The sequence below is a fragment of the Pinus tabuliformis genome, chromosome 5_2 (assembly GCF_031772625.1).
Source record: "Pinus tabuliformis cultivar Carrire ecotype Pingquan chromosome 5_2, CPIR1, whole genome shotgun sequence".
Taxonomy (NCBI): Eukaryota; Viridiplantae; Streptophyta; class Pinopsida; order Pinales; family Pinaceae; genus Pinus; species Pinus tabuliformis.
The window spans coordinates 589,580,507-589,591,791 of record NC_142306.1 but is presented as its reverse complement, the minus strand read 5'-3'; positions in this window follow the sequence as shown (position 1 = coordinate 589,591,791).

The window sequence follows — 11,285 nt, the reverse complement described above, 5'->3', positions numbered from 1 at the left end:
TCTAAGAATATGACTTAGATATCAAACCTACTAAGATTATCAAGGGGCAAGGATTAGCCAAAATCTTATCAGAATCCAACTGCCAAGCCTTGGGGATTAATCTATTGACAAAAAATAATGAAGTAGGAGTACAACAGGAAAACATTAAAACTTTAGTACAGAAGATTCATATCAAATTTGAAACATCAACTTGGTATAAGAATATTGTTCATTATCTATTGTTCCTAAGGTTCCCATTGAAAATGGATAATTCTAAGTACAAAACATTAAGACTATAGGCTCAAAAATTCTTCATATCTAATGGTCAGTTATATTGGAAAGACCCTGCTAGGATTCTACTGTTATGCTTGGTAGAGAATGAAAATCACATTAGGTGATTGTAGAATTTCATGTTGGTATTTGTGGTGGGAATTATAGCTATAAAACCACAACTCATACGATACCAAAAACCAGTGTTTATTAGCCCACACTCTTTTGGGAGGTCCACTCTCAAGTCTGTGCTTGCCAGAAATGCTAGGTCTTCATTGTTGGGTTGTGTTATATTCTTTCCACGACTAGCCCATGTAGTTAACTAGGGGGTTAGAAGGGGGGCAGAGCCCCCCTTTCGTTGCGTCGATTGCATAGCCGAGGGAGTCACAGGGGGTTTTAGGGGTGCAAGTAATCGCTCTCTATGGGGTCCGGTGCAGCGCCCCAGAAAATTTTGGTTTTGGACCCTATGTTAGGTTGGGTGGACCTACCTATGGTTTTGTGCATGATTTTGCGCACATGGTTTTGGACGTGATGGTTTTTGGTCCATGGTTTTGGACGCGATGGTTTTCGGTCCATGGTATTGGATGCTTCGGCATGTATAAATATGTATTGTAACATTGAAAGGAAAATAATGAGAAATCAAGTTGGTAGTTCCGGTTTTGGGATCTAGAGGAAAATCTCTATGTATATGTGTTTTATGTTTTATGCTCTCGCATTGTTTATTTTCTGTGTTTTAGAATTCGTATGTAGATAATTTTTGTATGGGGTTAAAACCTACATTTGGTATCAGAGTTGTTTTGGCTTCAAGGGGATGCCTTTGTTATTGAGGGGTTTCACTCGAGCTGTGGTAGACCCTGTTCAGTGTGAGATCTGAGAGATAGATTCTGGTGGTGAAAGAAGATGGCGAGTAGTGGAAAGATAGAGATCGAGAAATTTAATGGTCAGAGTTTTGAGTTGTGGAAACTCAAGATGGAGGATTTGTTGGTGGATAAAGATCAGTGGATCGCGGTAGATCCGGGTACTAAACAAACAGGAGTGTCCGATGAAGAATGGAAGAAGTTGGATTGGAAGGCAAAGAGCATAATACGATTGTGTGTCTCAGATTTAGTATTGTTGAATGTATCAGGGGAAGCTACGACGAAGGCTTTGTGGGACAAGTTAGGGACTTTGTACCAATCTATGTCTCTGGTGAATAAACTGTTCCTATGGAAAAATTTGTATAACCTGAGAATGAAAGATGGAGACTTGGTGACAAAGCATCTGAATGTGTTTAATACTGTGGTAAGTCAGTTATCGTCCATTGATATCAAAATTTCAGATGAAGATAAGTGCGTTGGATTGTTGTGTTCTCTACCAGATTTATGGGATAGTCTGGTTATTGCAATAGGTAGCAATGCAACTGCCTTGCAGTTTGATGAAATAGTCTCATCCTTGCTAACGGAGGAAATGAGATGGAAAAATATGGAGAGCCAAAATGGTGATGCCTTGTTTATATGAGGACGGTCCCAGAACAGAAACAAAAATAAGTCATTGAGTGGGAGGTCTAAATCTAGAGGGAGATCTAAATCTCCGGGAAAACATGTAAAGGTGGTGTTCTAGAAATGCGGAAAGGAAGGGCACTACAAAAGGGACTGTAAATTTAAAGCTCCTGACAAAGGAAAGAGATTTGATGATGCTCCTTCTGCAGAGGCGAAAACCACCTCAAATGAAGATGGGAATGTGTACTGGGCTTCTTCAAGTACACATGTAGATCATGAGGCATGGTTGATTGACTCAAGTGCATCCTTTCACTCCACTCCCCATAGAGAGTGGTTCTGTGAGTATGAGAAATATGATGGTGGTGATGTCTTCTTAGGGGATGATAGGAAGGTTAGAATCGTTGGTCATGGAAAAGTAAAGTTGAAGTTGCAAGGTGGAAGGGTTAGAACACTTCCGGGTGTTTTGCATATTCTTGCATTGGCTAGAAATCTCATTTCTGTAAGCAAGCTGGATGATGCAGGTGTAAAAACAGTGTTCGAGAAAGATACCTGCAAGATGGTTTGGGGAGCACTGTTATTGATCCAGGGAACTCGGATTGGAACTCTGTACAAGCTGCAAGCTAGCACTGTTGTTGATGGGTGCAATAGTTTTGTGGTTCTTGAAAGTGGAGCAGAAAATCTAGTGGTATCTGGAGAGAAGACCATGCTGTGGCACCAAAGGCTTGGACATATTGGAGAGAAGGGTTTTCGAATACTTCATGGTAAAGGTATGGTAGAAGGTATGAGTAATAGCTCTCTGGATTTTTATTTCTGTGAAAATTGTGTATATAGGAAGCAAAATCAGGTGAGTTTCCCCTCTGGTGGTAAGAGGGCGAAACAGATATTAGAGCTTGTGCACAGTGATGTGTTTGGACCTGTGAAGGTTCCATCACTGGGTAAGTTTGTGTATTATGTATCATTTATAGATGACTTCTCAAGGAATACATGGATATGTTTCCTTAAGAAGAAATCTAAAGTCTTTGACAGGTTTAAAGAATTTAAGGCTCTGGTGGAAAACCAGACAGAGAAGAAGATAAATGTGCTGAGAGTAGATAATGGTGGAGAGTTTTGCAGTAAGGAATTTGAAGAATTCTGTAAGAAGTGTGGTATAGCACGAAAGAAGACTACTCCATAATCACCTCAAAAAAATGGAGTTGCAGAAAGAATGAACAAGACATTGATGGAAAGGGCAAGAAGCATGCTCAATTGTGACGGTTAGAACAGGAATTCTGGTTAGAGGCAGTGGAGACAACATGTTACCTGGTCAATATATCACCTTCATCAGCATTGCAGGATAAGACTCCACAAGAGGTATGGACTGGTAAGAAACCCTCTCTTTCACATCTGAGGGTATTTGGATGTGATGCATATGCACATGTTCCAAAGGAGAAATGAACCAAGTTGGATAGTAAATATGAAAAGTGCATCTTTATTGGGTATAAGGATGGTTTAAAGGGTTATAAGCTTTGGAACCCAGTAACAAGGAATGTTGTGTACAGCCGAGATGTGGTGTTCAGAGAGGTGAAAAATGTTATTAAACATGAAGTCCAACAAAAGGAACTTGAGAAGATAGAGTTTGAGCTAAAGGAGGAAGAATTAGACTCTACAGCAGAGGAGGAATCAGAAGATGAAGAGCCAAAAACTCCAGGAGTGAGAAGATCAGTTCGAGAAAGAAGGCATCCAGAAAGGTATATTCCATCTACTTTCTGTTCAAATTTTTCTTTATCTATTACTGATGATGATCCTAGAACTATGAAGGAAGCAATAGATTCAGAGGATGGAAAACTCTGGAAAGAGGCCATGGTTGATGAAATGGAATCTTTGCACAAAAATGAGGCTTAGGATCTGGTGGAGTTACCATCTAGAAGGAAACCCATTGGCAGCAAATGGGTGTTCAAAAAGAAAACAAATGCAGAAGGAAAGGTGGAGAAATACAAAGCTCGGTTGGTAGCAAAAGGTTATTCCTAGGTGCCACGAGTTGATTTTCGTGAGGAATTGATTTTGGTGATATTTTTTCTCGTGTTTCCAAGGTAGCTTCTATTAGATTACTTTTATCTGTTGCTGCTGCTTTTGATTTTTAGGTAGAACAAATGGATTGTGAAGACAGCATTTCTTCACGGGGATCTGGAAGAGGAGATCAACATGAAGCAACCTGAAGGCTTTGCAGTGAAGGGTAAGAAAGAATGGGTATGCAAGTTAAAGAAGTCTTTTTATGGGTTAAAACAGTCACCAAGGATGTGGTATTAGAAATTTGATACATTTATACAGGGACTTGGCTTCACCAGAAGCAAAGAAGATCATTGTGTGCAATTTAAATTAATTGGTGACCATGTTATTTATCTTTTCTTGTATGTGGATGATATGTTGTTGGTTGTAAATGACAAAGAAATTATCCAGGATTTGAAGACCCAATTGTCCTCCAAACTCGACATGAAAGATCTTGGTGCTGCAAACTATATTTTAGGCATGGAAATTAAAAGAGATCGCACAAAGCGAAAGCTCTGGTTAAACTAGAGGAAGTATGTCAAGACAATATTGCAGAGGTTTAATATGCAGGATAGTAAACTGGTGAAGGTTCCTATTCCTGTAGATGTAAAGTTATCTGCTAAATAGTGTCTCAAGAAACAGGAAGAGAAAGAGGATATGTCCCGTGTTCCATATGCAAGTGCAGTTAGTAGCCTGATATATGCAATGGTCTGTACTAGACTAGATATTGCACATGCAATGGGAGTATTGAGCAGGTTTATGTCAAAACCACGAAAGGAGCATTCGATAGCAGTGAAGTGAGTTTTCAGGTATTTGTATGGAACTAGTGATTATGGTTTGTGCTACCAAGGAAGACCAGGATAGGACAGAGTTTTGGATATCCGTGGCTTTGTTGATGTTGATTGGGTTGGAGATCTCGATCAGAGAAGATATACAAGTGGGTATGTGTTTAACCTATTTGGAGGTGCAGTCAGTTGGATGAGTATGAAAAAATCTGTAGTGGCACTATCAACTACAGAGGCAGAATAGATGGCAGCCACTCATGCAAGTAAGGAAGCAGTTTGGTTGCAGAGATTGTGTTCAAGTATGGGGTTAGTACAGGGAGCTATAAGGATAGACTGTTACAGCCAAAGTGCAATTTTCTTGGCAAAGAACCCTACATATCATTCAAAGACAAAGCACATTGATGTTCAGTATCACTTTGTGAGGGATATGATAGAAGACAAAAAGGTTTTGTTGGTAAAGGTGGACACTTTGAAGAATACTGCAGATGCATTGACAAAATCTGTGAGCTCTGAGAAGTTCTCTTGGTGAACAGAAACAATGGGCATTGCAGGGCTGGATAAATGACTAGGCTCTCTTGTGGCCCCCTGTGGAAAGAAAAAAACAAGTGGGAGAATGTTGGGTTGTGTTATATTATTTCCATGACTAGCCCACGTAATTAACTAAGGGGTTAGAAGGGGTGCGGAGCCCCCCTTCCATTGCACTGATTAAGTAGCGGGGGTAGTCACAGGGGGTTTGAGGGGTGCAGGTAACACCACTCTATGGGGTCTATGGTAGTGCCCTAGAAAATTTTTGTTTTGGACCCTATGTTAGGTTGGGCTGACCTACCTATGGTTTTGTGCATGATTTTCGCACATGGTTTTTCATGCGATGGTTTTCGGTCCATGGTTTTGGACGTGATGGTTTTCAGTACATGGTTTTGGACACGATGGTTTTCGGTCCATGGTATTGGATGCTTCGGCATGTATAAATATGTTTTGTAACATTGAAAGGAAAATAATGAAAAATCATGTTGATAGTCCCGATTTTGGGATCCAAGGGAAAATATCTATGTATATGTGTTTTATGTGTTATGCTCTCGCATTGTTTATTTTCTTTGTTTTAGAATTGGTATGCAGGTAATTTTTGTACGGTGTTAAAACCTACATTTGCCAAGAAGCAAAAACTAGCACCTCTCCCCTTGATCCCTGTGTGTGTCGAAGAGCCTTTCAGCTAGTGGGGGTTGGATTTCATAGGAGAGATACATCCTCCTTCCAGTGGCCAACATAAATGGACACTCATAGCCATTGATTACATTACGAAATGGGTGGAGGCCATTCTAGCTCAAAATGCAACTAATTTAGTGGTGATTAAATTTTTGGAGGAAAATATTTTGTCAAGATTCAGTTGCCCTATGAATATTGTAACACATAATGCTCAAGTTTTTAAGTCAACCAAATTCCTTAGCTTTTGTCAAAAGTTTAATATCATGGTTGGCCATTCCACTACCTATTACCCTTAGGGGAATGGGCTGGCTGAGTCCTCCAACAAGATGGTGGTAAGGGTATTGAAGAAAACAATAGCAAAGAATCAAAGAAATTGGGACTCCCAGCGAAAATTCACTCTATGGGCTAATAGGGTGACTCCTAAATGATCCATAGGAAAGTCACCTTTCGAGCTAGTTTATGGGAAAGAAACAATATTCCCAATACAATTATCAATGTCAATTTCAAAGTTGTTACAGAATGTAGAAGAGGAACCAAATGTTGTAGATCGAAGAATAAATCAGTTGGTTGAACTCCATGAAATTAGGGAACATGTCAGTGAAAGATTGGTTAACTATCAACTGAAAATGAAGTCTCTGCTTGACAAAAGGGTAAAGGATAGACCACTATAGCCACGCGACTTAGTATTAAGGTGGGCTGTTAGAATGGAGGATAAGGGAAAGCATGGGAAATTTGACCCACTATGGTTCGGCCCCTTCAAAATCTCAGAAGCAAAAGGAAACAAAACTTCTATGTTGGAGAACTTGGAAGGAGAATCACTGGAACTACCAATAAATAGTTAGTTCCACAAACTCTACTTATAGCATTAAAGGTACTTCTCCCCCATTCATTGTAAATATTAGTGTGTATATGTAAATATTCTATTATGTTCAAAGCTCTCGATATTCGCTTTTATAAATTTTTGTTGTTATAAGAGCTCCATACCCAATGAGAAATTATCAAGTTGCAGTTTTTCGATGCATTGATGACAATACATCATCCCCAGTTAGAGCTAATTTTATCCCCATCTCTACTATAGCTTTTCTAAGTAAAGTAATGGTGTCAAATGTGTAAAATCAATGAAGGAACCATCCCTCTTAAGCATTTGACTCATGGCAATGAATGTATTGTGGACAAGGTTTTGGACTTAATCTCAACTCCGATAACTCAAAGGTCCGATGATATATTTTAATCAGTGCTCGGATAAAAAGCGCACTTATCCAAATGGGATCACCCTTCATCCATGCCCTTTGATCATTTGTATCAACTCTTATGGTGAACATGCACGCGAGATAATGATAGATAGAGCCTCAAAGTTGAAAGGTCAACACAGATTTGACAGTCAGGATCAATTTTGGCACCTGATGAGGGACTCATTTCGACCTTAGTACAACCTGTTGTAGCACGGTGGGAACCACTTGCCAAGTGGAATCCTCTCACTAACTTGTCAAGAATGGAGGCAAAAGGAATAGGGTATAAGGTAAAGGTAAAACTCTGGTCTGTCCGCCCCTTTGAAGCTCATGCCCATTACTGAAGACCAATCCTAAACTGCCTTGTGTCATCCTACACCCATTCCCAGATCCGCCACTTGTACAGATGCGCCCTTCTGTTATATAAACCCTTGTCGCCCTAACTTGACCTCCCCAACCACTGCTATTTGAGCTTAGTAAAAATATCTCTTGTCTGGTCATCTGCGTAAGATTTACCTCTGTACGTACTCCCAAAAGCAGAGGACCACCTCCAAAATAACTTTTGAACACTCCTGGAGACTCTAAGTAACCCGACACCCCAACCTCTTGTGTTTTTTTATTTTTTTTTCACTCAATCAAATGAAGCACATTGTGCCTAAAACCCCTAACACCCATGAAGTCAAGTCCACTAGTGTCAGGCCCTTATTTGACACCAAGTGTCAAATTGTAGACCCTGCCTACCCATTATCGCTTGTTGACCTCCACTATGAAGTATTTTCCAACCATGTGAGGAAGGAGGATCATTTTAGGTTTGTTGACTCCGACCTATATTTCCAAATTACGCCATCGATTCACCTCTTCCCTGAGTTTATATCCTGGCTCATCGATGCATAATGAAAGAACCTGAATTATTTTGTTTATACCTCAGGCACAAAAATCCTAGAGATAACACCCGTTTTAATCCAAAGAGATTTAATCTTCCATGTTTCCTACACCATGCATACATTCGTCGTTGCTACCCTAGTCCAAAAATTTTTGTTACCCTCCCCCCAGAGGAAAAAAAATCCTTCTTGGACCAAATCCTCACTACTAAAGTCAAAAACCTTTCGAGAGAAAAATGGTTCCCAATGACTCTCTTTCAGACATCAGTTCGACCCATCTTGGTTGCAATTGCATGTTTAATGGGCGAATATACCTCTCAGAGAGTAAATAAAGCCACCTTGGGGTGCCTACATAAAATGTAGTAACCTCATTACATACTCAATATCCCATTCTACCTATTATCTGCCATTTTATTTCAGCTCCACTATTTCCCTACCTCTTATTATTTTCGCTACTATGTACTGTTCTACTTGTTCCTATATACCCATGTCAGAGAGTTTCAATGTATGGAGCTTCAAGTGTTTGCTCCCAACAAGCAGCAGAATTCCGTCATTGAATGGAATATCTCAATTAGCAAAAGACTTGGTTTGGGTAGGTAGTCTCAATTCATGTCCAACTTCATGGCCATTGCATATCGAATCATCCATAGGACTCTGCCTCCTAGAATCTTCCCACAACAAAAAGAGTTCCTCCAACTCAGCAATGGAGTTGTCATAGAAGACCGGTACCTCTCTGAGGATTCCACATAGATTCAAGTTTACGGTTGTGAACATCATCCATATGGCCTGCTAGTGTTCATGCCTATGAGGATCTTCGACCTTGAGTTCATCCGACAGGTCCTTAGTGTAGACTTGCTCCAATTTGTACCAACAAAGAAAGGCTACATTTTTCAAATGGGACAACCTGTAGGCCCTTTTATGGTAAACACAAGGCAGACCTTCAAAGTAGTTGAGGCCCTACTTGAATCCATGGAGTTTGAAATGGGAGACACTTGGCATTATGACCCCCAAGGCATCCTTGTCTGAAGAAGAGAAAAGATTAAAGCTTCAACTTACGTGCATGATCCCAAGCCTAAAATTGAATGGAAGGCTAACTTTGATTCATGTCCTATTAATACAGAGATGGATACTGAAATGCTAGTCATCACGGGAAAATCATCAAAGAGGATCATTGACCCAACAAGGAAGAATGAAATGGAGGAAGAAAATGTCAGTAAAAAGGCAAGAAGCCAAGGTTCAGGACACGAATAGGGGCAATAAATGGAACAGGGGAAGGAAGAAGAAGTGGGTATATAGGTAGAGAAACCAGTGTCTAACCACCTAGGCTTCCATATTAATCTCGAGAGTCCACCAATAGCCTTCCCTACATCCTCAACCGAAGTAGTTATCCCAGATCTCGAAGGCAGTGCTGATGTTGCAGGGTCAAGTTGGCCTCTAGGAAAGGCTATTCAAGTTAACAAAAGGAAGGTCAAGGAGAGAATGCATAGGGAAATTACTTCTAAGTTAACACCTCGCCCTAGAGTGCTAGCCGCTATGGACCTAGAAAAATAAGAAATGAGGATAAGGCTACAACATCCATCAATACATTCCCTACCCATAGGGCCTCAGTTCCATAATTTGGATGTCTCCCTAGACATAACTAGTGTCCCTTTAGTAGAAAAAGTTAACTTACACAAGAAAGTTGGGGAGATGCTATATAATGATCTAGGTAAGAAACTCATGAGCATCAACAAAGCTGAAACATATATAGAGAAAGTATCTAATAAGGTGAAAATGGAAAAGATCAACTCTAGAGCACTATTCTTACAGAAGGAGTCTTATAAAGAGTTGATCATTAAGCTAGGAATAGATCCAGAGGACAAGTCAGCAGTAGAAACTGTTTTAAAATCAACTCAATAGGAAAATTAGGAGTTGAGACGAAAGCTAAAGATGTCTAGCAATAAACATGTTTAGACAAAGGATTTTTCCCAAGTCGAGATGGAGAAGGAGGCACTAATGAAGGAGCTAGATGATAGTAAGGATTAGGTATTTTCCTTTGAATAGATAGTGACTGAACTTCAAAATAAGATTGCCTCCCATGTTTGTATGATATTAGTGCCTGAAGATCCTAAGATTCCTATTGATCACCTCACCCAGGCACTAACTCAGCTTCAACTTTCCAAAGGAGAATTAAAGAAGATCCAAAGTTATTTGGATGTTTCTAAAGCCTAGTTATCTTAGAAGAAAAAGCATATACAAGCCTCTGTTATAGAAGTTGAAAATGTCCCTAACGATCTACAGGTTGCCACACAGGAAATAAAGGACTTGAAGGCTAAGCTCAAATGAAATGCATCTCTCCTCGAATCCAAACAGTTGGTATGGGATGATATCATCCAAGAGATGAATATCTGTTTGGATCATATAACTCTGATACATGAGAAAAAAATTATTTGTGTAGAAAGTGAACCATCAATCATAAATGCTAAACAGAGGAGTATAAGGAACTCCCAGTTTGCACTGAAATTTATTCATTTCCTAAGTGACAATCCAGCAGAGGAGTTGAGGCCAATGGATATAGCAGACATGACAAATGCAGTTGTGGATATGTTTAAGGTGATTTCAAAGGAAGAAGCCCGAGTCAAACCAGATCAGAGCTTCATTAAGTTGCAGAAGGACGTGGTTTTTTTTCAATAAAGAATTTGATAGAATCCTACAGGCTGGGTTGCCTAATATTTGGGGGTCTCGCAGAGAACTTCTGCCATAGGAGCAGTATAATTAGAAAATGATTGAAGCAGAGAGTAAGGTAGGCTCTTCCCACGATAAAAAAACTACTCTGAAAGGAACAACTACAGTGAACTTCTTAAAAAGGGAATTTTAGTTACTTGGGATGGTTAGAAGTCTCTTTCATCGTATACTTGACTATTTAGGCTTGATTGAGCTAAAGATTAACTACAGGAAGTTTAGTATTTCTCCTCTACCTCCTCAAGCATTATGGGAAATATATGAACTATTCATTGATCCACCGATCATGCAAATGGTTCATCCTCGGCCTCCGCATGTGCCTCACCAGGCCTCGTCATCCAACCGCCCTTGAGAATTCTCCAGATCATGCTAAGCTTTGTCATTTTAAACTACTTTTATTTTATTTTTACTTACTGTCTTTACTTTGATCAGTTATAATCAGTACATTTTAGTTCAATAGTTGTGCATGCACACACGCTAAAGTCTTAAGATATTTTTGACATGATGAACCAAATCAAGAAAGAATATCGCTCTAACAGCCTGTTTCTTCATGGAGGCCTATATATGTGATTTTGATGGACAAAGAAAGGGTTCATGATTTTGGAAAGAAACTCTATGTTAATTTTTAGAATGTTTTGGTTCTTTCATGTATGTGTTACTCAAAATATTAATGCATATCAATGGTGATTCCTTCATTATAGGATTACAGTATGT